This window comes from Pteronotus mesoamericanus, unplaced genomic scaffold (genome assembly GCF_021234165.1).
Source record: "Pteronotus mesoamericanus isolate MK-2021 breed Mesoamerican mustached bat unplaced genomic scaffold, CSHL_Meso_final contig_56, whole genome shotgun sequence".
NCBI classification, from domain to species: domain Eukaryota; kingdom Metazoa; phylum Chordata; class Mammalia; order Chiroptera; family Mormoopidae; genus Pteronotus; species Pteronotus mesoamericanus.
In genome coordinates this window covers 13267022-13294933 of record NW_026555201.1, presented here as the reverse complement: position 1 = coordinate 13294933, position 27912 = coordinate 13267022, and the positions used below count along the sequence as shown (strand labels likewise).

The 27912-nt window shown below is 38.4% G+C and overlaps 1 protein-coding gene across 2 annotated transcripts in view; it reads right to left on the bottom strand.

The window, feature by feature from the left end:
- Nucleotides 1-27912, bottom strand: part of TRHDE (thyrotropin releasing hormone degrading enzyme) — a 393263-nt gene that overhangs the window by 352632 nt on the left and 12719 nt on the right. The window lies entirely within an intron of this gene.

Genomic DNA, 27912 nt, shown 5'->3' with positions numbered 1-27912 from the left:
CCACTTAGATGACCTGTATGCTTCTATCCTTGACCCACCACAGTACATTCTTACACAGCAGCCAGAGGGACCCTTTTTAAACACAATCATGCACTGCTTAACAACAGGATACATTCTACGAAAGGTTTTTTTATGGCAATTGTGTCATTGTGTGAACCTCATAATGTTCATTTAGACAAACCTAGGTGATATAGCCTACTACACATGTAGGCCATATGGTATAGCTTATCGCTCCTAGACTACAAGCCTGTACAGCATGTTTACTGTACTGAATGCTGTAGCTAATTACAACACAATGGTAAGTATTTTTGTATCTAAACATAGAAAAGGTATGGTAAAAATATGATTAAAAAGACAAAAATGGTGCTCCTGTATATACAGGGTACGAACCATGAATGGGACTTGAAGGACTGAGTTGCTCTGGGTGAGTCAGTGAGTGAGCAGTGAGTGACCGTGCAGGCCCAGGCCATCACTATGCTCCACTGTCGGCTTTACAAACACTGTACACATAGGCTACACTAAATTTATAAAACAACACGACATTGAATCAAGCACAAGAGAAAATGATACAGTCAAGAGATAAACAAAAGACATCTGAGGCTGCTTCTGGCATAACATGATATATAGAAAGCACATTCTAAAGTAACAGTAAAAAGTATAGTATAGCAAATACATAAATAAGTAACAGTTGTTTATTATCATTATCAAGTATTATATACTGTACATAATTGTAAGTGCTAAGCTTTTATATGACTGCATCACAGTAGGTTTGTTTACAACCAGCGTCACCACAAACGCGTGAGTCGTGCATTGTGCTGTGACATTATGACAGCTATGACATCACTAGGGGATATGAACTTTTATCTCCATTATAATCTTGTGGGACCACCATGGTATATGTGCGCCATCATTCATCGAAATGTCACTATGCAGCACATGACTGTACAAGTCTAATGTCATTCCTCTGAAATGTTCTAAAGGCTTCCCATAACACTCAGACTGAAAAATAAAAGAAATCCCTACCATCACCTACAAGACCCCGCCTACATGCACACACACATACACTCCGCTGACCTCATTCTCCACATTCAACCCAGTGCTGTCCTCAAAGCACCTGGAAGGCTTCAGGCCTTCTCCTTCCTCAGAGCCCTTGCACTGCCTGTTCCCTCTGCTTGGAATCCTGTTTCCCCAAATATCCCAATGCTCGCTCATTCAATTCAGTTAAGTCTTTATTTAAATATTCACTTTTAGAGAGGTCTTTTCTAATCACCCTATTTTTAAGTTGCATCACTGTCTTCTGCTGCTTTGTTTTTGTCCTTAGCACATAACACCATCTCTATATTATGTATTTAATTTTCTTGTCAATCTCTCCCCAATGGGGAAAAAAAAAAAAAAAAAAACATAAGCTCTGTGAAGTTTTGCCTGTTTTATGCATTGCTATGTCCCCAGTGCCTAGAACAGTGTCTGGGACTTGCAAAAATTAAAGTACATATTTGTTGAGTAAATATTATTGTATGACTGAATGAATGGACTCATGACATCTACACAGAGAATGCTTATCTTCTTGTTTACTACAGTGGAGTATTATATCTACTATCTCTAACACTGTTGTCAAGTTGTCTAATATAAATTTAAAATAAATAAGAAATTAGGGCAAAAGTCTGCTTTACATGGTTAAGTACTAGAATTATGTGTATCATAAAATGATTCCTACACTCCCTGGTTTTAACAATGTTAGGATTATGCATATTTTCAAAATGCATTTACTAGGCTGTTATTTTTGGATATATTCCATAATTACTTTCTGACATGGAATCAAAAACTAATGGGGAAATTAAAGAATACTGTCCTTCGGTGTGCTTTTCATAAATACTACAAATATAAAAATATCATAAAAGTAGGTGTGTATAAATCCTACTTCTTTCTCCTGTAAAATATTACATTACCATCTAATCACATAGCTTTTTTTAGAGGAAAACTTGAGAGTTTCAATTGGATACTGACAAGCAGAAAAAACTCTCAGCCATGAAACACGTGTAGAGAAAAAGTGGATGATGGAACAATCCAAACCGTGTAGGACCTATCTTAGGACTATTGTCTCTCACTAGTAGTAGCGCAGCAAGGTGGAATTGTTTGTACAACAAAGACATACATGCAAATGGGCTAAAAAGTAATGATAGCCAAGGCAGAGAGAGGTAGAACACCAAGGCAGAAATGCAGGAGTGTTTTCCAAGAGCTGAAGTGCAAGGAATGATAAGTAAGTCATGCTGGAGGAGAAGAAAGGAATGCAAGGCACAGAATCAGTGGAACCAGTAAAATTACTGAAAAAAAATGACCTACTCTTGTCAGATTGTACATACTCATTTAGACAGACCTGTAACTTCAACAATAAAATCTCATTACCGCTGGGTTTTGGTTTTTAAGGGTTTTTTCCTTTGGTTGTTGGTTTTGTCTTGGTTTTTGTTTTTTTGGACTGATGGGAAAATGCCCTGCTCCTATATATCAACCCAGACAGAAATTTCCTTTCTCTAATCACTAATATTGCCTGATACAAATATTCTCATATTGTTAGTGTCCATCCTACTCAAAATATTAGGACCTATTACTAAGGAGGCGAATTATTCTTGCAGCCAAAATCCTCCTGGATTCTTAGTCACCATTTGGTAATTAATTATTTGGCTTGATATCAATAGCAATTTATGCCTCTATGATTTCATTTGCAAAAAATCATACCATGAACATCAACAGTGTTCCAACATCTTCCTCAGTAATTGTTTGTAATGACTGGGCATGAAGGCTTCAGTGGGATTTAGTAAGGCATTTTTTAGAAAGGATAAATTATTGAAAATGATTAACCTAATTTGTGGAAAACAGTTACTATTTTCTAATGAACATGTCATGTTTAAAACTTTGCCAGAGTTGTTTTGTTGTCATTGCTGGGGTTTGGATACTTCTGAATGAAAAATACACACACACACACACACACGCACATTGAATGATAAAATACTCATGAAACTATCTCCCAGAATTAAGAGCTTTTATTATTTTTGATATTTTACTAGGGTTTTTTTCTCATAAAATAAAATAAAAAAGGAAAAAGAACTTATGGACATGGACAGCAGTGTGGTGATTGCTGGGGGAAGGGGGTATAAGTGCACTAAATGGTAACAGAAAAAATTAGAATAAAGTTAAAAAAATAAAACGCCAATCTCAATCTCTCTATTTCTGTCTCTCACAATATTTACCTAGCCATAGGATAAGATGGCAGGCACATAAAAAATTAAGACCAATTTCTGCCCTCTACAAGTGCTGACAGAAGAAATACTTCCCTAAAGAGACTAGCATGCTATGAATTACTTACTATTTAAAAGGTTAGGCATGGACTTGGAAAAATATATCCCCTATATTAAAAATTTACTAAAACATCCGTGATTCAGATTTCTGTATAATCTGGCTCATGATATTAAAAGTTGAAAGAAATCCAAGGAAAACCTCTAGATGAGAATAACCATCCCAGGGATGGACCTAACTATGAGAAGCTCATTACTAACTAGCCTCTTGATTAGACAAGCTGTCCCAAGACTGCTGAGAGGCTGCTGTTTAACTGCCACCTTAAGATGATGAGCAAACTTAACCAAGCATTTTTTTTTCTATTAGAGGAACATACTGCTGTCGTAGGAAAGATGCCTATGCATTTATATAAATCCACAACATATTTTCTATGAATCACACTCTGAAAGGATTACGGTGACTCCAAAATTTCCTAATATTTGTGTACAATCTACTGGATTATTGGGCACAATAAATCAAATGTTACCAAATTTTCTAAATAACACTAGGCTCCTTCTGTAGTCACCCACCTTAGGATGCTATTTCCTTTCCCTGTTTAGAACAAAGAAAACAAAATAAATATCAAACTTAAAATGTACAGTAGTAAAATGCTAATAAAATCTGAAAGATAAAGGACTATTGAGATTCTCATTACAAATAAGAACCAAATATGTTTTGTATCTAAATCTGAAAAATCTAAAAGTGGGAACTACCCCAATAGTAAGTTCATTAGGGCAATTAAGGTATTGTGATTAGATTGTCTCATGGAAATGCTTGTAGAACTAGATAAAACCTGTTCAATATTTTAGCTCTAACATCTACCAACTTTATGAAAATAGCCAAGTTATTAAGCCCTTCAAAATTCTATTTAGTTATCTATAAAAAAAAGGACAACAGCAGCAATATCCCATGGGTGCTTTTCACTGCTCCTGCCACACACTTAGTGTTTTATAAATGTTCAATGCTGTTATTGTGTTTTAATAATAATAATCTGTATTATTGAGAAGATGGTGGAGGAGTGAATGGGAGTCACGCTGACCTCCTCCCAAGACCAAACTGGAATTGCAACTAAATAATGGGAGTGATCACCTGGAAAACAATGGAACTATAGTGGGAGAGGAGCCTTGGAGCTGCGGACGGACAGTGGATTCAACTCTCACACATCCCAACGGGTGAGAAGTGTGGTGGAGGCTCCAGAGGGTGGGCTGGGTGCCCACGGGCACTAGCACCAGAGGGACATTGAAACGGCCAGTTAGCTCCCCCCGAGAAGAACGGGGTCTGAATCATAAACAGGGACCTCTAAACTACAGCAACTAAAACCAGGAAAATACAGACAAAACGCAACCCCGAAAAGCTTAGGGGCGCTCTCTGCCAGAGACATGTGGCTGGGGATGCAAAGAGACATTTAAAGGGCCAATGCAAAAATTGCAGTGGCAGCCGCCCTCCTTGATCTCTGGGTAAAGGCGGCAGCAGGGTGAGCTGGTGCCTGGGAAAAGATTGGTGAGGAAAGCTTTGTGAAGAGAAATGAGAAGGCGGCCAGTGGAGCCCTGGTGATAATGCACCTCCCACTCTGCAGCTACCATCTTGCTCAGGCATAAGGGAATCAATTAACCTGCCTTTTGTGCACTCTGCACACAGCTTGTGCGCATGTGAGCTGGGGGGGCTGAGTGCAGACTGGCTGGGAGAGCCCTGAGGACAGACCGGAGACGGAGACATTGGGGAAAGAACGGGAGGAGAAACCAGGGAGTCCTGACTCCTTCTCCTTTCCATAGTCTCCATTGTGCAGGAAGAGGCCACACCCCCAAAGAGCCAAAAGCCTAAAAGCACACAATAGACAGTCCAAAACCACCCAGTACAGGCGCGCACACTTGCGCCGAGTGGCTGGCGAGTGTTGGCGATTGTGTGTGTGGACCTGCAGGGGCTGGCAAGGCCTCCCACAGGTTGGCACCAATGGGGCATGCGAGGGAGTGCGCAGATCGGCGAGGGCAGGTGTAAATCGACCCGCGCGGGCTGCAAGTGCCAAGCAGGCCGCAGAAATAGTGGATCGCAGCCAAAGGGGTCATAGAGCTGCCCAGAGTCCCTGGAGGAGAGATTGGAGACAAGATTAAGCAGAGAGTCCTGAAGCTGACTTCCTCCCATTTTTGTAGTCTCCATTTGGCGAGGGCAAGCAACGCACCCAAAGAGCCAAAAGCGGGGAAAGCACACAATAGAAGAACCTAAACAGACCAGTGCCGGGGTGCCCGCCGGCCTGGGGGGTCAGATGAGTACCTAAGGTCGCGAAGAAACCCCTGGGCTGGGGAAAGCACGCGCGAGCCCAGGCTGCCACGGGATCCTGCTGGGCCGGGGAGCACGATCAAAGAGCTGGCAAGAGAGTGCAGAGCAATCCACAGAAATAGTGGATCCCTGGCCAAAGGGGTCACACAGCTGCCCAAAGCAGGAGTCAGACACACACAGTGCTTCCTGGAAGTCTCAAACAAACGACTCAAGGCCATATAGGGTCAACAACTGACATCATCAGAGGCAGGCTCAGAAAGAAAAGGAAATAAACAAACAAACAAATAAATAAATAAAGAGACCCGCCTACTACCATAGAAGTTTAAAACACAAAGTCAGGAAATCTAGACGGATCAATTGACGCAGAGGCAACAATAAATAAATAAATAAATAAATAAATAAATAAATAAATAACTTAACAGACTCTCACAAAAATGGGAAGAAAAAGAAGTTCCCCCCAAAGAGTGGAAAAGGGGACTCCCCACAGAGAGAGCTAAATGAAATAGAGGCAACGGAACTATCAGATATTAAATTCAAAACAATGGTTCTAAGGAAGCTCAATGAGCTCAGCCAGCTCAAAGATAACTATGAGAAACTGCAGAGAAACTATCAGGATCTTACAGCAAACTATAGCAACCTGGAAAAGGACATAGAAACTATCAAGAACACACAAAAGGATCTGAAGAATACCATTTCTGAATTGAAGAACACAGTAGAAGGCATCCAAAGCAGGCTGGATGAAGCTGAGGATCGAATCAGTGAAATGGAAGATAAGGTAGAGGAAAGCTCCCAGAAAGAACAAGAAATATAAAAAAGACTCAAAAAGAATGAAGAGGCATTTAGGGAAATGCAGGACAACCTGAAACGCAATAATATCCGTATAATAGGGATACCAGAAGGAGAAGAAGAGGAGCAAGGGATAGAGAACATCCTCAAAAGAGTAATGATGGAAAATTTCCCTAATTTGAGGAGGGAAAGGGTCTCATGGATCCAGGAGGCACAGAGGACCCCACTCAAGAGGGACTCAAGGAGGTCCACTCCAAGACACATCATCATTAAAATGGCAAATATCAAAGACAAAGAGAGAATCCTCAAGGCAGCAAGGGAGAAGGAGAAAGTAATATACAAGGGGGCCTTGATACATCTAGGAGCTGACTTCTCAACAGCAACACTACAAGCCAGAAAGGAATGGCAACAAATATTCCAACTATTGAAAAGCAATGGCCTACAACCAAGGCTGCTCTACCCAGCAAGGCTCTCAATTAAAATAGAAGGGGAAATAAGGAGTTTCCGAAACAAAAGAAGGCTAAAAGAATACACCTCTACCAAACCAGCACTACAAGATATGCTCAAGGGACTGGTTTAAGCAGATGAAGGAAAAGAGTGAGAAAGAGAAAACCACAGGTACAAAGAGAAAAAATGAATAAGTTTCTATCAGTAATAACTCTCAATGTAAATGGACTAAATGCCCCAACCAAGAGACACAGGGTAGCGGAATGGATAAGGAAACATGGACCACACATATGCTGCCTACAAGAGACCCACCTCAGAGCCAAAGACCTACACAGATTGAAAGTAAAGGGATGGAAAAAAATATTTCAAGCAAATGGGCAAGAGAAAAAGGCCGGGGTTGCCATACTTGTATCAGACAAAGTAGATTTCAAAACAGAGGCCATAAAAAGAGACCCAGAGGGGCACTTTATAATACTTAAAGGAAGAATCTATCAAGAAGACATAAACATTGTAAACATATATTGGAGCCCCCAAGTATGTAAGGAAATTGTTGGACAACTTCAAAAAAGATATAGACAGCAACACACTGATAGTAGGGGATTTCAACACCCCACTGTCAAAAATGGAAAGATCTTCCAAACAAAACATTAATAAAGATGTTGTGCAGCTAAATGACACACTGAATCGAAAAGACTTAACTGACATATATAGAACCTTACATCCCAAAGAAGAAAAATACACATTCTTTTCAAATGCTCATGGCAGTTTTTCAAAGATAGACTACATGATAGGACACAAAGAAAACCTCAGCAAGTTCAGGAAAACTGAAATAATAGCAAACTTTTTCTCAGACCACAAGGGCTTGAAACTGGAAATCAACCTCAAAGAGAAACTTCAAAAACTTGAGAACTCATGGAGAATGCACAGTAGATTATTAAACAATGACTGGGTCAATAATGAGATAACAGAAGAAATCAAAAAATTTCTGTAAACAAATGAAAATGAACAGACAACTGTCCAAACCCTATGGGACACAGCAAAGGCAGTCCTGAGAGGGAAGTTCATAGCAATACAGGCTTACCTAAAAAAGATAGAAAAATTTCAAATAAAAGATCTAAAACTACAACTTCAAGGATTGGAGAAAAAACAACAAATAAATCCCAGAGCAAGTAGAAGGAAGGAAATAGTCAAGATGAGAGCAGAACTGAATGACATAGAGACGAAAAGGACAATTCAGAGGATCAACCAATCCAGAAGCTGGTTCTTTGAAAAGATAAATAAAATCGACAAGCCTTTAATCAGACTCATTAAGAAAAAAAGAGAGAGGGCCCAAATTAATAATATCAGAAACGAAAGAGGAGAAATAACAACTGATACCACAGAAATACAAAGGATTGTCAGAAACTACTATGAACAATTATATGCCAAGAAATTAGAAAACCTTGATGAAATGGACAAATTTTTAGAAAAGTATAATCTTCCAAAACTGAAGGAGGAAGAAACAGAAAGCTTGAACAGACCGATAACAGCTGGGGAAATGGAAGCAGTCATCAAGAAACTCCCGGCACACAAAAGCCCAGGGTTGAACAGTTTCACAGGAGAATTTTACAAAACATTTAAGGAAGAGCTAACCCCTGTCCTTCTCAGACTATTCCAAAAAATCCAAGAGGAGGGAAGACTCCCAGACTCTTTTGATGAGGCCAGCATCACCCTAATCCCAAAACCAGATAGAGACCCTACAAAGAAAGAAACCTACAGGCCAATTTCGCTGATGAACATAGATGCTAAAATCCTCAACAAAATATTGGCACACCGCATCCGGCAATACATTAAAAAGATTATCCACCATGATCAAGTGGGATTCATCCCAGGGATGCAGGGATGGTTCAATATACACAAGTCAATAAATGTAATACATCACATAAATAAAAGAAAAGACAAAATCCACATGATCATCTCGATAGACGCAGAAAAGCATTCGATAAGGTTCAGCACCCATTTATGATCAAAACACTCAGCAAAATGGGAATAAATGGGGCATTCCTCAACGTAATAAAGGCCATATATGAAAAACCTACAGCCAACATCATACTCAACGGGCAAAAACTCAAAGCTTTCCCACTAAGATCGGGAACACGACAAGGATGTCCACTTTCACTGCGTCTTTTCAAGAGCGTATTGGAAGTCCTAGCCACAGAGGTCAGACAAGAGAAAGAGATAAAAGGCATCCAAATAGTAAAGGAGGAAGTAAAGCGATCATTGTTTGCAGATGACATGATAGAGTACATAGAGAACCCTGTAGACTCTAACAAAAAACTCCTCAACCTAATAAGTGAATTTGGCAAAACAGCAGGATACAAAGTCAACATTCAGAAATCAAAGGCATTTTTGTACACCAGCAATGCAATAGAAGAAGAAGAAATCAGAAAAAAAAATACCATTCGATATAGCAACAAGAAAAATAAAGTACCTAGGAATAAATTTAACCAAAGCGGTAAAAGGCCTGTATGCAGAAAACTATACAACATTGAAGAAATAAATTACGGAAGACACAAATAAGTGGAAGTGTATACTGTGCTCATGGATTAGAAGAATTAATATCATCAAAATGTCCATACTACCCAAAGCAATTTATAGATTCAATGCAATCCCTATTAAGATACCAATGACATATTTCACAGAAATAAAACAGACATTTCAAAAATTTATATGGAACCATAAACAACCCCGAATAGCCGCAGCAATTTTAAGAAACACAAAGTAGGAGGGATCACAGTACTGGACATCAAAGTGTGCTACAAAGCCACTATACTCAAAACAATCTGGAACCGGCACAAGAACAGACCCATAGACCAGGGGAACAGAATAGAAAGCCCAGAAATAAGCCCAGGTCTATATGGGCATCTAATATTTGACAAAGGGGGCAGAAGCAAAAAATGGAGCAATAATAGCCTCTTCAACAAATGGTGTTGGGAGAGCTGGATGGCTACATGCAAAAAATTGAAATTGGATCTTCCACTGACACCATACACAAAAATATACTCAAGATGGATAAAAGACTTAAATATAAGTCGCAACACCATCAAAGTCCTAGAGGAGAACATTGGCAGGAAACTCTCAGATATCCCATGCAGCAATTTTTTCACTGATATGTCTTCTAAAGCAAGGGACATAAAGGAGAGACTAAACAAGTGGGACCTCATCAAAATAACAAGCTTCTGTACGGCTAAAGAAAACATCAGCAAAATGAAAAGGGAGCCAACTCTATGGGAAAATATATTTGCTAACGGTACATCAGATAGAGGTTTGATCTCCAAGATATATAAAGAACTCACTCGACTCCACTCCAAGAAGACAAACGATCCAATCAAAAAGTGGGCAAAGGACCTGGGCAGACACTTTTCCAAGGAGGAGATACAGAGGGCCCAGAGACATTTGAAAGGATGCTCTGCATCACTAGCCATCAGAGAAATGCAGATCAAAACCACCATGAGGTACCACCTCACACCGGTCAGAATGGCCATCATAAACAGATCAACAAACAACAGGTGCTGGGGAGGCTGTGGAGAAAAGGGAACCCTAGTCCACTGTTGGTGGGAATGCAGACTGGTGCGGCCATTGTGGAAAGAAGTGTGGAATTTCCTCAAAAAGCTGAAAATGGAACTGCCTTTTGATCCAGTGTTTCCCCTGCTGGGACTATACCCTAAGAATCCCAAAACGTCAATTCAAAAGAACCTATGCACCCCAATGTTCATAGCAGCACAATTTACAATAGCCAAGTGTTGTAAGCAACCTAAATGCTCATCAGTAGATGATTGGGTCAAAAAACTATGGTACATTTACACAATGGAATACTATGCAACAGAAAGAAAAAAAGAACTACTAAACTTTGTGACAGCGTTCATGGAACTCGAGAGCATTATGCTAAGCGAAATAAGCCAGGGGGCGAAAGACAAATACCATATGATCTCACCTATAAGCGGAACCTAACCAACAATACAAAGATGCAAGGAAAATAAGACCAGCAACACTGAAAGAAAAGAAACCAACAGAGACAAGAGGGAAGGCGGGCGGTGGGGACAGGTGGAAAGGAAGGGAAGGGGTAAGTCAAGGAACATGTAGCAAGGACTCATGGACAAAACCAAAGGGGAAGAGTTGAGGGAGGGAGGGAGGGAGCAAGGGAAAGTGGTGGGGGGTAGGCAGAGACAAATGTACTTGAAGAAATAAATTAATTAACTAATTAAAAATAAGAATAATAATCTGTATTATTATTATTAATAATAATCAATAATCTGTGAATCCAGATTTTAGAGTCACAGTAATCCTTTCAGAGTGTGATTCATAGTAAATCTGGTGTGGATTCATATAAATATATAGGCATCTTTCCTACAACAGAAGTATGCGCCTCTGATCGAAAAAAAAATGCTTGGTAAAGTTTACTTATCTTCTTGAGGTGGCAGTCAAACAGCAGCCTCGCAGAGGTCTTGGAACAGCTTGTCTAATTGTCTATGAAGGTCCAATCTTGCTGTCCTTCAGTGTTAGAACCCCTCATTTTTAACTCAGCATGGCCTGATGAAATAAAGACTGCATTTTCCAACATCTTTTGCATCTTGGTATAACATGTGAGAAAGTCAAAGCCAACAGGAATTTCTTTTTAAAATGCTTTATGTGTGAATTCCAGGATATTCCCTTAGAAAGAAGGAGCAGAGCCACAAAAGATCACTCCAGATACAAAACATGAGAAGAAAATCTTTAGCCCATGCTTTCCATTCAGGAGCGTACATCAGAGCCTTTTAAGCTATTCTCAAAGCAGAGGCCCCAAGGCTGAAAGTTCAGATTCAGCAAGTCTAGAATCGGGCCCATAAATGTGAATTCGAAACACAGTCCCCTAAGGATTCTGATATGCACATGTAGTTTAAGAACAATTGCTGTAAGACCTCCACTAAGTCTCATATATCTAGAATATGAACAGTAAAATCGTCAAACAGTACGTTGGAAACTGCAAACTGAACAGCACTCAGGCTATTCTTAAAACAGCCATGTAATGCCTCATAGTATAAAAATTTCCTTTTCATGTTCTTTATACATGATGAGTTGTTACCTGTATTAATGAAAACCTTTGTCTCTTAATTTTTCTCTTTTCCATATAGAACCTCAAAGTCTCTAATGATGTTTGTGTGTTTGTGTGTGTGTATGTGTGTGTATTTCATCTAATTGCATTTGTATATACAGTTATCTGCAGAAATAAGTAAGTATCAGTGAGTGAAATGAGGCTTCATGAACCCTTTGTTACCTCTTAAATACATGTCCCAGGTTGGCTGCACACTGTCCAGTGGTGACACCTCCACGTCTTTCATATAGAGGCATCAACCACCAAGTCAGCCTTCTAAAGCAATGGTTCTCGGTCAGGGGTCGTTTTGTAAGGGCACATTTGACAATGTCGCGAGACACTTTCAGTTGGTACAACTGAGGTGCTACTGGCATCCAGCAGGTAGAGTCCAGAGAAGCTGTGAAACATCCTACAATGCACAGGACAGACCCCCAGAACAATAAGTTATCCAATAAAAAACCAACAGTATCAAGATTGAGAAACTGTTCTAAAGGGAGCGGAAGGGACCCCTTCCCCTACAAATCTGTAATTAGAATTCCCAAAATACACGGTCTCTGAGAAGCATCTCACAGCTTGCTAGAAAACAAGCCCCACAAGAAGAAAGACCATGGTGTGCACACCCCCGGGTGTGCCCTGTATGCATTCAGCCCTAACAACTGGGAGGTAATACAGTGGAGCAATAGGAGCAAGGGCTCTGCGGTCAGACCACACTGAGCTTGAGTCTCAGCTGGCATTTAATACTGTGTTAGGAGGAGCACATTACATCATCTCTCTGAGTCAACTCTTCATTTGTAGAATGTAAAAGTTATTGTGAGAGAAAACTCCTTAATGTATTACAATGAAGAGTAAATGAGACAACCCATGTGAAATTCTTAGAAAAACTCCTGACACATAATAAATGATTAATAATATAGTGCTATCTTAAAATTTGATGAATGAATGAGTGATTTTTGTGATGCTCCAATAGTACAGGAAATCTCCTTTTCCATTTTTTAACTTTTATGTCCTTTTTCTCTACCCCACCTTTAATCATAGCCTGGTAACTAGTAAGATATAACTTTATTTTCTATATGTGGCCATAGATAATAGACATAGACCCCTTTGTGTTACTGGTGTAATCTCCATGGCTTCAAATACATTTCTCTCCCTGCTTTTTTTTCCCCCCTGGGAGCAATTCTTCTATAAATCTAAGAAGATTCCATATTCCCACATATGACAGAACCATAAAGAAACAACTCTTATACCCATCTCACTTTTCATTAATAATGAGGTTATAAGTCACTTGCACAAAGTTGGTAACCACAAGAAAAATAAACACTACCATTTCAGCAGCACTTTCCACAGTGGCCTCATACTGGGGTGACACAATAAAAAGCAATGCTTCCGGTCTTCCCCTCCTCAAACTTTGCAAATACCTTTCTAAAACTGCTTCCACAAAGGCTCTCATTTTGACCTTCTCTGCTCTTTCACTCACCTGGCCCGCTCACTAGCAAGATATAAACTTACTTTTGTGTGAATAGCTGCCATGCATTGAGTGCTTTTATGTTTCCAGTACTGCGATGGACACGTCCTCTCCTTTGTCTTTTAAGCTTCTCAACAGCATTCCAAGGCATACCTTGTCATCCCCATCCTATAGAGACTATGGCTCCAGTTAAGAAACCTGCTCCTCATAAGTGGTGGAATCCAAAATCCAACCCAGTTCTACCAAATACCAATACTATTTCCTTCTCTCCTTCTGTGCCTGGCTATGCTTAACTCCTTGATGGCCTCTTAGATGACACACATCATTTAAAAGAATCCCTTCCCCTCAGTCGATTCTTTTACACAGAAGTATCATTTGCTTGCTGGTCACATTGCCTCTCTCTAGGGGATGGAAAGGTAATGGAACCGCCTCCACCATGAGCATCTTTTACGTACCCACAGAGGCCCTTCTGATAGAATTCTTCATTGAATTCATGAAGAAAAGAAAAAACAAGACCACTCTCCCATTCAAAGTCTCCTTGCTCCAAATGGTTATTTTATCCTATCTGAAATTCTGAGAAACACTTGTGCATTATTTCTAGGCATATGTGGAGATAACCTAACTTTCAAGCTGACTTAAGATTTAAAAGATTTACATTTCATCAGAGAGACACAGATAATAAATTTGCCATATTAAGAAAAAAAAAGAACTCTGTGTTTCCTCATTTTCTTTCACTGATATGACAGGAGTGTGTGCTGTTAAGTGGGAGGGAGAGATGGAAAGCGAAAGGCCTCCCTCTGGCCAATCCTCCACTAGAATTCTAAGGAGGGGGGTGGGAGAAAATGAGAGTGGAGGGGAAAGAGAGCAAAGAGAAAAACTACCAGAAGTAAGGGCACTGTACTGATTCATGCACCATCCTCTCAGTCAAGCAACCTGACACTTTGAGGTTGTCTTTGATTCACTTTAATTCTTTGGTCACCCAAACAAAGCACTCATTAAGACCTATTGATTTTTCCTTCAAATGCATCCTATATCATCCATGCTTCGAATATTTATTGAGTGACTGCTATTGGCAAGGAATTGTGCTAGATACCATGGAGTATAGTATATATATTGCAGAGTTCAAAGAAATGATATATACACTATGAATATACATTATATGAGTATATATACCACATACTACATATATATATATATATCTATATCATAATTAAACATTATATGTGTGTCTGATTCTATGTATAATATGTATATAATATGAGCAAGTTTTTTACTGGGAACAGTTTTTGTCCTCACAGCTCTTACAATCTAATATTAAGTGAGAAAAAATGTACAGAAAACAGCAGTAAGAATTTATTAAGACAATGACCCAAGAGGAATTACAAATGAAGATCTATTACAATTCGAAAAAGGAAATCTGCCTCTGAGACATATCTTGCCTCAGAGCAGTAAATGAAGTATTAAATGAAATAATGCTTAAAGCAGTGCTAATAAGATACCTGTTTTTATCTGACAGTTTTGCTTATAAGGTATACTTTCCCCCTTTCTTGATAAAATGCTGATTTTCCTTTGAAAAACTATCCATCCCCAGGTTCCATCTGCCCATGATAGGTGTACCAATAAAGAAAGTCCAGAATCGACATCATCCCTGGAGGTGGACACTCTATGCAGGCAAAACAAATTGTTCTCTCTCCCTCTCTCTCCTGGGATTTTGAGGACTGCAGCTAAAATAGTCTGATGACAATGCCCCAAAAGATTGTTACTTGCATCTGCTGTCTAGATCCTCAAGGCTATCCTTCCCAAAACATAATTGTTTAATTCTTCACTGCTGTGAATTGTCCAGGACCCTACTATTGATTTCCTCTATTGCTCAAGTTTTCCTGAGTTGCTTTCAGATATTTTCAACCAACCAACTGATATTAATCTTCTCACTCTGAAGTAAACCTTATGGCCATCCCTTCCTTGAACACTCTCTTCATCTCACAAAAATGCTATCTAATTTGCCTCCCACCTATCCAAATTCACCCATCCTTCAAGATCCAATACTTTTCAATAATTACCTGACGCCCTCATTGTTTTCTTTCTCTGTTCTTTGGCATTTCACACAATACTGAGTTTATCTTTCCTTTATAAAATAGTACTTGTACCAACAGTGTATGGTAGTATGTTTATCATGTCTTAACAACTGACTTTAAAACTCTTTGGAAACAAAATCTGTAACTTACACATGGGTTTATGTATAGCAATTAATGTAGTATTAAGCCCAGAGAAGACAGTGGGTATCTATTCATTTCTGATAAAGGTTCATTAGAAAATTTTAGAATTTTTCCTCTCCCTGTCACTCAACATCCTACATCTATGTTAACTTCTTATGTATTCAGGCTAGTCTGTTTTGTCTTTCATCTTCTTAATTATACCAGAATTTTCCAAATATTTGTTCATTACTGAACAGTTACTCAATATATATTTGTGAATAGATGAAGAAATGTTTTCTATGGGTTTAAGAAATACAGTAGAAATAACTTTCAATGCCATGTGAACATTACATAAGGATTGCATTTGATTTTAGGTATTCTCTAGTCCCTCCCCAAATTAAACCAAATCAGAAAACAACAGCACCTCACAAACCCAACAGGTTTCTTTTCCTGCCATCTGGTCAGAAAAGGAAGTCAAGAAACATTAGTAGGTGGTAGTAGCTAAGGACAAACAGTGCTTTTAGTACTTGTGATGTCTTCTTCCTCTTTGAATATTCAGTTTTATATATCCAACTGGATATATAATCCTTCCAGGAATAGTATTTGACTCTTCAGCAAAGATTTTTTTCTCTTTGTTTCTTGCAACTTCCATCTCCAGAAATATTAATATATATCAACCAAATATCCTTGTTAGTCTTTCTGAAATTTGCCATCAAATCCTAGAAGAACCATTAGAATCTGAGTAACATTAACCTTTAGAATATGATTTGTTTCATCATTTATTCTACAGCATGGTTACCCACAGGTTTTTCTCTGCACTGATGCACATTTTGTGTCTACGACTAGATGCAAAAGTTTAGCTATTTTTTCCTGTCAGCCGCAATCGAAGCAACTCCACTTGTTTGCCATACATCTATTTAACTGCCTATTCCTCGATTCCTAGGAAAGTAGAGCTACACAAGCATGGCTGTTTCGATCAAACAGGAAAACAGATCTGGTCAGGTAAATAAGAGAGAAAAGGTGCTGAGTCTTTTGGCAAATGTGGAAAGACATTTTATATTATCCCCAGGCTCCTTCAGAAACCTTCTGATTTGATGTGAATTCCTCCCAAGCTCAAATCATTTAATGGTTCTGTCTGCTTACAGAGTAAAATCAAAAGTCCTTACCATGATATGCAAATACCTTCATGATCTGGCTCTGGCCTAAATCTCCAGATGCATCTTTTATCACCTCCTTCCTCAATAATACACAAAACATTACCTCCCTTAGATTATAAAGGTTTGGAGAAAACAGTTCTTTAAAGTCCTAAAGAACTAGAAGGAAAAAGAAGAGGGAAGATCAAAAGTAGTAATAATGAATTTGAAGTCAGAAAGAAACAAAATAGAAAAAAGGGAAAAAGCAAACCCTTTTAGATTATCATATTATATGCTATTACTTTACTTTAGATATGCCAGGACCGTATGTAAGAGACAATTGGACAGGTGGTCTCCACTTTCACCACCTGAAATCCCAGCAGGAAGACTGAGGGAAAAAAGATCGCAGCCAGAACCATCTCCACTGCTCTACCAAGAGACAAATGGACCTGGCTTGGCACTATACAACCCATCACAGATATCATCAAGTATAAACATTCTATACCCAAGAGTACTCTACATTGACTAAACTACCCTGTGTTGTAGCTTTGTTTGTTACTTTCAGCTTTTCCCTTAGCTTCTATTGGCCTCTTCGATATGTAAACTCTAAAACCTCAGGGCAGTTAATAAATTGGGGGTAATAGGACAAAATCCACTATCACTCATCATGAATCCACCGTCAGCCCAGGCCAGGCACCAGAGGCACACTCCCTTATGCTAACATCCTAATGGAAACCTGTGGGCTGGATAGAACTATGGGCTCCTCCATTACATATGTTTTGCCTACTCAGTCCTTTCCCTCTTCTACTGTTAACGTGTCCCTCCAACCATTCCACCCATTGTGTAATTAATCTTTATTATCAACAGCTCTTATCCCTCACACAAACCCCCACACCTGCCTCTTCTGTCTGCATTCTCATCCTTATTTAGTTCTGCTGTCATCTATGCTCAGAGCCAGAGAGAAAGATGAGAACTTTCCTAAGTCTGCCATTACTGCTTTAACACCACTGTCCCTCCACTTCCATGAGAAAAACTCTCTTTTTTCTGAGTTCATGGCTTTCACTAATCCCCTTCCCCATTTGGATTCCGGGTGATACTCACACTTTAAGAGTCTGAAGGCTGGTTTACAGCTTTCTTACCAATAGTCACAAGGAGTCCCCTAAATGGTTTTGATGTATGTTCTAATATGAGCTCACAGTTACCTTATGTCTGTCTGTTCAATCCACAATTCTGTCTTCAGTGCCCTTTGTCCATCCAACTTTCAAGCAACAGGCTTGAAATTCCTCCAACTCACCCTGAAATATGAAACCCTCCTATCACAGACTTCCTTTCCACCTCATTCATTCCATCGCTCCAGTCCTCCTTTTTATTTTCACGATGACTTCTACTCTTCAACCATCTCAACCCATTGTTCATGAAAGTCACTTCAATTATAGGTTCACTTGCTTCCTTACCTCTCTATATAACATGGCCCACTATTTCAACAAAACTTTGTTACTCTAGATATTTTACCCTCTTGACTACTGACCATGGGTGCTTTATCAGTCTTCCAAGTTTACCGTAGCCCCTTCATATCTGCTTTCTTTATTGCTAGCTTCTTAAATCTGGCAGAAAGGTCCAAAGAATGTTGGACATTTCCCCAACAAAGGCAAGCCATTAAACATCAGGTAACCCTTGGCTACTGTTTGGAAACTTTTTGGTTCTCTGCTTATACACTCACCTCTATGTAAAAATCACTTACAGTAGATTCTGCATAGATGTACTTTCTTTTCCTTCCCCTAACCAGTACTCTTAAAAACAGTGTCTGCAATCACTGTATCCATTTCTTCACTCTACACTCACTCCTTCACGACAACTATCACCTCTGTTCTGCTACACTAATGACATTTAAGGAAGTTCATCAATTATATTCCTTTCCTTTTTAACTTCCCAAATTTCTTGACTCCAGTGAATTCCTGACCTGGCCACAAGAATTGCCTGCTCACAAGACCTGATTGGGTGATCCAAACCTGGCTCAGGTGTATCCCCCATGCAGCAGAAATGAGCTGGATGCCACAATTCCAACACCAGCATGCACATGGCAGCAGACCACCCAACCAGCTCAGACCCACCTAGCTGACAAGCCAGCCATCACCACCAGCTCATCAACAAATACTCAGAGGCTTTGCTTTCCTGATGGAGAACAGAGGCAATCCCTGGTCTTTACTTGATAAGAACCACTCCATTTCTCCTCCCCTGTGCTAAGTTCTCCAGAGCCTGGGCTCTGCCCTGAAATCAGTTCCCTGTTTGGCAGCAAAACATTACCCCACAGTACTCAACTCTCCTTTTACCTACCTCTTCTCCCAGAATGCTTTAAAGTGGTAGTATCTGTATTGCAACAATTTCTTATTTGTAGTTCAGTATTGGTCAAAATGACTTCTCATCAGGCCCTGGGCAGGTAGCTCATCTCAGTAAACCAAGGTTGTGAGTTCAATTCCTCAACCAAGGCACATACAAAAATTAACCAATGAATGCATACATAAGTGGAACAACAAATCCATGTTTCTCTCTATACATGTTCCCCTCTCTCTCTAAAATCAATAAAAAATTACTCCTCATCAACTTCCATGCTGTATATATTAACTTAACCAAAAGTTTTGGAAACCACCGACATGGTGACTTCTCTGAAGGGAATTCACTATTTTAGATGTTTAATGGACTTTCACTGAGCACCTACCATTTTCTGCATACAATAGGAATTGATGATCTTATAAAGATAAGATATGGTGCCTGTCTTCAAGTGTGCACAGTGTAGAAGAGCAACAAGGCCTCTGAGAAAGTGGTATGAACAGTGAGATGATGACTATGAGGGATGAGTGCACTAAGTATTTTAAGAACAGAGAGGAGGAGGAGGAGGATGACTAGTTCTTGGGGTAGTCAGGAACCCTCTACTTAGATTTCTAATAGCTTGTAATATAACTTCTTGTGACTATTTCTTTCTCTGTGGGCTATTTTATTTATACAACAATTTAACCAGAATGTTTAATGACTAAAGAACTCCTATTATTAACATGGGTATTTATAAACTGGAATATATGCTTAGGTGCATCAACCCACAGTCTTCTACTTCTGTTGTTAAAATTAGACTTAAGCCTGGACCAGTGTGGCCTAGTTGGTTGGGAGACATCCCACAAAGTGTAAGGTCACCGGTTCAATTCACAGCGAGGACACATGCCTCCATTGCAGGTTTGGTCCCCAGTGGAGGCGTGTACAAAGGAAAACCAATGTTTCTCTCTCACATTGATGTTGCTCTCCCTCTCTTTCTCTCTCCCTTCCCCTCTCTAAAAATAAATAAATACTTTTTAAAAATTAGACTAAAATTTCATTTTCAGTAGGAAGCTACACAGGATACATGTTTTAATATACACGTTTTAAATGTGTATATACAGTATTATTACTAGAACCCTGAGTACCAGAAATGTTCATCACATGTATGTGTGTGTACTTTCTTGGGTGTAGGTAGGTATATATGCATATACACCAGCACAGTAAATTATATGTATTCTTCCCATAGTAGTCAGTCCACAGAATAAAGCTAAAAATACATCTCGGGCACTTGTAGCAGTTTTTTGCCCAGCATCCCTTCTCTAGAAACTCCTTTTTTGCCACACACGCTAATCTACAAAGTGAAGCAAAAGATGTCATGTTCCTCTTTTGTAACTCCACATGTGCACCCTCCCCCAGAGACGATCCTGTGACTCAAGAAAAGGCAACCAAGACATTCCCTATATTTTGGGGAATTTATAAAGATTCTTTTCCCTCTTGAGACTTTTACTACAACAGAAAACTTGGGAACTTTTGACAGCAATATTCCACCATGTGAATCAAACAACAGAGGAAATGTGTCCACAGTGAAAGAGGAGGGCACAGCAGAAGCACTGACAAGAACATGTGAGAGGACTCCCAAGCTTCCCTCAGTGCTCCAAGCCCCAGGTCCATCTGTGACCTGAGATTCTTTGAGACGCCCCAATATTTTTCTAATAAACTTCCCTTTCTGCTTAAGCTCAAATTGAGATTTTGTTACCTGACAATATATAAAGAATGCTGGCTAAAGAAATTCTATACAACCAGTTATAACAGTGTAGGTTGTACATCCAAGAGATTGGCCAAGGCAAAAGCAAACTCCACTGGTTGTGAGAGCCAATTCAGAATACACAGTGAACATGGAGGATGGCAACTACAGAGCTGTTATGAACTTAAACCTTAAAGCCACTCGACCCTTTGCTCTTTTGCTTCCTCGTTTAGTTTTTCTTTCATCTTTCACCAAGAACTACCAATTCTTCCTTTAAAATGCCTTTCATATCTATACTATGCTATTTATTTAAATTATAACTATACTTTTTATTTAAAATTATAGCTATTTATTTAATTATAAATTATTTAACTTATTTAAATAAATACTTTATTTAAATGATTTAAATTCATATCTCCACTATGCTATTTATTTAAATTATAGCATATCTATACTATGCTATTTAAATTACTTAAATTTAAGTAATTATAATTCACCTACATTATAATTATTAAATTATTTAAATTTAAATTAATAATTATACATTATTTATTTAAATTATATTCTTTAAATTATACTATGCTATTAAATTAAATTAGTCCAGAGTTTCATAGCTAAATGGACCCCTTGCTAATGGCTCCTCATGCCCTCACATTGTGCATGCTTTTCTCAGGCAGATTATAAAAAGTATACATGTCATGCTTCCAGCTTTTAAATTTCAGTGGCTTTTATTGTTAACTGCACAAAATCTTCAAATTTAGCCTGGCATCAAGTTCTTTAACAATCTAGTTTCCATATTCCTCTCAGACATAAATATTACTACCCCCTTCTATGACTTCTGAACATCTCACCAATTTAATTGTTACCATCAGAATCAGTACAATATGTCAGGCACTGTGTTTATGATTTTATAATCTCCTATAATATTTATAACAACTGTGGTGGTTTCAAATGAGTCCACAAAACCTCTGACAGTACTGTCACTGAAAGATGGGGTCTATGTCCCCTCTGCTGGAATCTGGGTCAACCTAAGTTTATAATTAACAGAATAACCCAAAAGTGATACTGTTTAACTTCTTCAACTAGGACAGAAAAAGTAATACAGTATCTGCCTTGCTAAAAGGAGTGAGAAAAAATATGGTGACTAATACAGTCTATGTAACCCTTTATATTGGAATGAACAGACAGTGTAAATCAGTTGGTACACTCATGTTTACAGGCCTGAATGGTAATAATAACCAATAACAAGTCTGACAACGTTAGGCTACCATGCTGCATTGAAGCTCAGGCATCATGGAAAGCCCCAATTAGGGCTCAGACAACAGCTAAGATGAAGTACAGACACTTAGTAAGGAAGCCCCCAGATAATTTTGGCTCCAAGCTGTCATGTCATGTTACACCCACATATCAAGTGTCTATAGCTGTGATATCATAGAGCAGAGATGGGTCAGTCCCTGCTCTGTAACGTTTGTACTCCTGACCCACAGAATCCATGAGCATAAAAAATGATCACTTTTTATTGCTAAGTTTTAGAGTGATTTTTTTTTTTATTCAGCAATATCAATTAGAGTCAATTTTAGTGCCTGGAAGTGGGATACTGCCATAACAATGCCTTTAAATGTGAGGCACTGGCTTTGGAACTAAAGTGTGAGCAAAAGCTTGAAGATCCATGAGGAGAGTATTAGCAAAAGCTTAGTGAACTTTGAAGAAGTTGTTGGTGAGGGCTTGAAGAATATTAAGGTGAATAAACTTGGAAGCTAAAGGAAAGGGGACCTTTGCAATGTAATGGAAGATAGTTTAGCAACACTGCTGCCTGTAGTATCATGAAAAATGAGAGCTGTAGCTACTGAACTATATTTTCTACTTAAGGCACATTCCAGGCATAACACTGAAAGTACCACCTGGCTATTTCTCCAGCCATGAAAAATGCAATAAAGGAAAGAAGAGTTTAAGAACTGTCCAGTTTCCAGTCAAAATTTAGAAAAAGTCCAGGACTTGCTGAGCTTGAAATTCAAACTTTTTCTTCACCCTAGCCTCTCCAGATGGCAAAAGATTTTCAAAGTAAGAAACATCCCCAGAAGAATAAAAAAAATGCACATCACTGTCAGGAAAATATGGTCTAAATAGGAAACCAAGAATGTGACTTCAGAATCTTAAGGCTTCAGACACTCTTAAAATAATGTCCCATAGACCTTTCCAAAAAGACAAGGTCTTTTGAGGATCTTAAAAGTGTGCCTCATAAAAACTCTCTATCTCTCTATATTAAATAATAAAGCATCTAAGAATGTTAAAGGCAAAAGCCTCAAGGTAGACAAAAGGATCTGTGGGAATAGTTTTGTCTAATGGAATGGGTATAACTTGATACATAGAAAGCCAACATTTTTATATAATTATAAATTATGTAAAATTATATACCTGCTTGGACTTAAAGCAATAGAGCCAATATAATAGGAAAAATAAGACTTTGAGCCCCTAACTTCCTACTGGTGGAAAGCAAGCTCAGAAAGCTGTTCAGTTGCAAACACAAACTACTTCTTAATTGGAGGAGAAAAGATGCCTTCAAAGACAAAATTAAAGACCGAAAGAATGGGGACAAGCTCCAGAAAGAACAATTCACAGGAAGCAGCAAAGAGCCATAATTAAGGAACTGCCAATATGTGCCCAGTTGGATTTCAAAATTGCTATGGGTCAGCAACTACTGTATCCTCTCATTTTCTCTATTCTTGAATGGTAATGTCTATTGCAATAATCATATTCTCCTCTTACCTTTGTTTCTGGGGATAGGGAGTGGGGATAGATTATTTATATCCTTAGTTAACAGGTCTTCACAAAGAGAGAAGCCATGCCCAAGAAACCAAACCCAAGTAGCCTCATCTGCACCCAGACCTAAATTCGATGTTGAGATCCTGGACCTCAAACTTGAGTCTGATGCTATAATGAATCAGACTTATAGCAAGTATACTTTGTATATAGAATGAATGTAAATAACTTGTGACCAGAGAGCAGACTGTATTGATTTTAAAACAAGTCTACAGATTCTTTGACACTCCCCATCAAGAGTTCAGATCCATGCTCTCATCTATCAAATCAGAACCATCTCTTAGTGACTTACTTGTAACCATTAAAAATCAGTAAAAGTGATGCTGTGTGATTTCTGAAGATAACTCAAAAAAGGTCATATAGCTTCTACCTAGTTCTTTTGGGACATTCACCTTTGGAGTTATTTCATCATGTAAGAATTCCAGCTACCCTGAGGCCACCATATTTTGAATAAGGCCAGATTATGTGAAAAGGATGTAGAGCAATGCTATGGACCAGCAGCGCCAGCTGGCATCACGGAAGACTAGCAAAACAACCACCAGGCACATAGGCACATTTCTGAAGATGGTCTAGGTGATTCTGGTCTCTTGTTGTCAAGTCGCTCCCAATCATCAGGTCTCCCCAACTGAGGTCCCTGACATCACTGAGATGAAACAGTGTCTCCACTGTGCTCTTCCAAATTCCTGGCCAATTGAAACGTTTAGCATATTAAATGGTTTTTTTAATGCCACTAAATTCTGGAGTGGTTTGTTATGCCATGATTGTAACTGAAACAATATTATAAAGGAAGAATTCATACTTTAAGTTTTCAGACAAGAAAACTAGGATAGAGAGAAGTTAAGTAATTAACCAAGAGAAGCAAAACACAAATTCTAAAACAAACCCATCTGATTTTAAATTCCATGTTTATAATCATAAATCTACACTATTTCCCATAAATATCCCTATCTCTTTGTTTTACTAATACTTCCCCTGCCAAGGATTGTATGCTCACATTCATCTGCTTCTTCAAAACAAAACCATCATTCAGAGCCATATAAAATCTTATCTTCTTCATGGAGTACAGATCTAGACTCCAACCCTTAGCAAGTTATTCCTCTTCAAAACTGTCTGTAATTTACTTTTTACAACTTTCATTTGACAGTGAATGCTAGTAACACTAAGCTGCAATTAGTGAATTTATAGCTTTTCCAATGCACATTCCTTGGCTACCCTCTTGAATTACGTCCCTAGCCAAGGGTTGAAAATCCAAATGTCCACAGAACGAAAGCAGGTAATATACAACAGTACAGTGAACTAGATGCAAAAGTACAAAAGTGGCCCTGATTAAGTTACACTGGGAAGCAAATGCACCATGTAAATGGGTCCGCCACCACTCACCTACACCATGCATATTATCACCACCTGACATGGGATATATGTATTTGTTTAATGTCACTGTCTCCTAATTAGGACATAAATTTTTGAGAGTAGAAACCTTGCTTGCTTTGTTCACTGCTATATCACCAGAGCCTAGAACAATACCTGACACTCAGTCAATATATATCTGTTAAAGGAATAAATGAATGAACAAATACTGCCGAGCAGTAATGTGGGTCCAATGATCTTCCTGTTTCTCAAGAGAAGCTAGGAATAAATAATTTTATGTGCAATCTCTCAATTTCTAAATGTTACCAACTAATTATAAAAATGTTAAACCATGTTAGGGATGGGTAAACAAAACACATCTGTAGGCATAGATTCAATCTGAAAGCTGCATTTGCAATCTCTGTACTAGAGGGATCTTAGATTGTTTTTTATCTTTCTAATTACTTAGGCTAGTGCCTTGCAGAGTGTAGATAACTTGATAAGAAAATAATGATGACGCTTCAAATATGCATACTTGAGGCACTGCTGCAGTTCAGCTGTGTATTATTAAGATGCTACTCAAGTTGCTCTCTCGTGTCCTGAAGGAAACTGCTTTAGACTCTGATCCAAAATGACCACCTGGACTTCACACAGCCATCCCACTTCCAGGATTTTAAAACTAAATGTCCACTCCTTCTAGCTGTTAGGAGTTAAGAAATGTCACTCCCATGTGCTCCCAGTAATAGAGAGAGGAAAGGCAGGGGGAAGAAAATAGATTGGATTTCCAAGGGGTGACAGAAAGAGAACCAGGTTTCAAACCATATTTCCACAGTTGATAAGCAAGGGCTCCCAATGGCAATAGTGTTTTCCTTTTCATGCTTCTTAGTATTTCTGGACTATACAATCTAAAATTTTATTTCAGTTGACCTTTCAATGTTCTCTTGTAGCATGTTTTATCTTTCTTACATAAAAATTATTGAGGAAGAATTTTAAAATGTTTACTAATTACTTAGATTCTTATCTCTAATACAAAGTCACGTCTAAATAATTAGAGTGTGTCTGGGTCACTTAAACATGGGTCACTTTGCAGCCAGCACAATTGTGAATGGCTGAGGACACTTTTAAGAAAACATACTTGGAAAAAAACCTTTCCATTGTACCCTGTGCTGCTAGCTGACCCAAGGCAAGTCAATCATCATCTTTCGAAGATGTAAAAGGAAATGAGATGTCTTCGTGTTCCTTTTCTGTGTATGGTCCAATGTGTGCAGCCTGGAAATATCCAGACATCAAAAACATCAGAGGAATTCAACATATCAAAAAAGTATAAGTCCAAACGAGTAAAATGTCATCCTGCCCTCTATAGCTAGCATTTAGGAAGTTATTTTAATGATTATGTTCATGAATTCACTCTTTGCAGTTCTTTGGTAATGGATGAATTTTGTATGCAGGCAGGTTTTTTTTTAAATAGGCTCCAGAGTGATTTAAATTGAAAGGAACAGTGAGAAAATTTATTTAGCCAACCTATATTTCAAAATTTAGGTTATTATAGAGCTCTGAACTTCCTGCAGAATAAGAATATAGATTTCTATTCACTTCTTTTGTTATGTTCAAGCAGCACTGAATGTGATGGCCATTGGATGAAGACAACCATTATCTGAATTCTGTGATAGACACACAGGTGAAATGGTAAAACAGAGCTTCTGGAACAAAGGGCAGAGAAGCCTCAAATTTGAAATCAGACCAACAGAGGTTTAACTTGTGGCTCTACCACTTGCTTAATTTCTAACCCTGGGAGAGTTACTTCACCTCTTTATGCTTCAACATATTCATTTACAAAAATGGAATTATAATACCTTGCTTTAGGATCTGACATGAAAATTAAAATAAATGCATATTTACAGTGTAAGCCATTGAAATGAAGAGGAAGTTATTTAACAGCATGGCTGAACTAGCCTCTCCAATGCAATGCAATAGCATGCAGAAAGCGCCTAAAACACCATGGTGTCACAAATGGTAGTTGCGATAGAAAGTCCAATTGATCCTTAATATAAATTTAACACAAACTGTAATTCTTCAGGCTTTCTATATACTACCCTCCCCTAGAACATATTTTTATACATTTGGGTGTTATGGGCTAAAAGAAGCTTTATACCATACAAAAATTCTAGCACATTGGCAGAACTTATGTACAAAAATGTTCACTGGAGCATTGCTGTTAATCATTGAAAATCAGAAAAATTAAAATGTTCATCTATAGGAAGATGACAAATTTTGATGTATTCATTCGACCATTCTATTCGGATAAACCACAAAAACGTAATTTTAAGCAAAAAATAAAATGAAATAAAAAATAAGTTGTAAGATGATATTGATAGTATAAAACCATTTATATATGTGAAATTATAAAACATGACATGTGTTATAAGTGGATATTTACATAATTAACAAATACATAATAATATACATGGAAATGGCTAATACCAAATCCAGGAGAGTGATTACCTCAAAGAAAGAGGGTAAGGCATGAGATATGGCAGGGGTACGCAGAAAGCTTCAATTCAATGCAGTATGTTTTACTTTTTCAAAAATTAATCAGACTGAAGCAAAGATGGTAAAATGTTTAGATTCTATAGAGCTGGATAGTTCTATAGATCAGGCATACGGAGTGCATTATGTTATTCTCCACATTTTCTGTACATTTGAAATGTTTCACAATAAAAGGGAGCAGCTTTCCCAGTCATATAAATAGATACTGGCAATTTCTCAAAACGAACAACAGTTGTTCCAGAGATAGTCAGGAGGTGAAGAGGGAGAGGGATGGCAGGGCTGGGGGAGGCAGTTAAAGGAATCGGAGGGCTGGGTATAGAAGAGACGTTCCTCTCTGACTCCTTGAAACTGGGAAGATAATTTTTTTCCCAAGAGTTAAGTAAAAAATTCAGCCATATAAATGTGAAGAG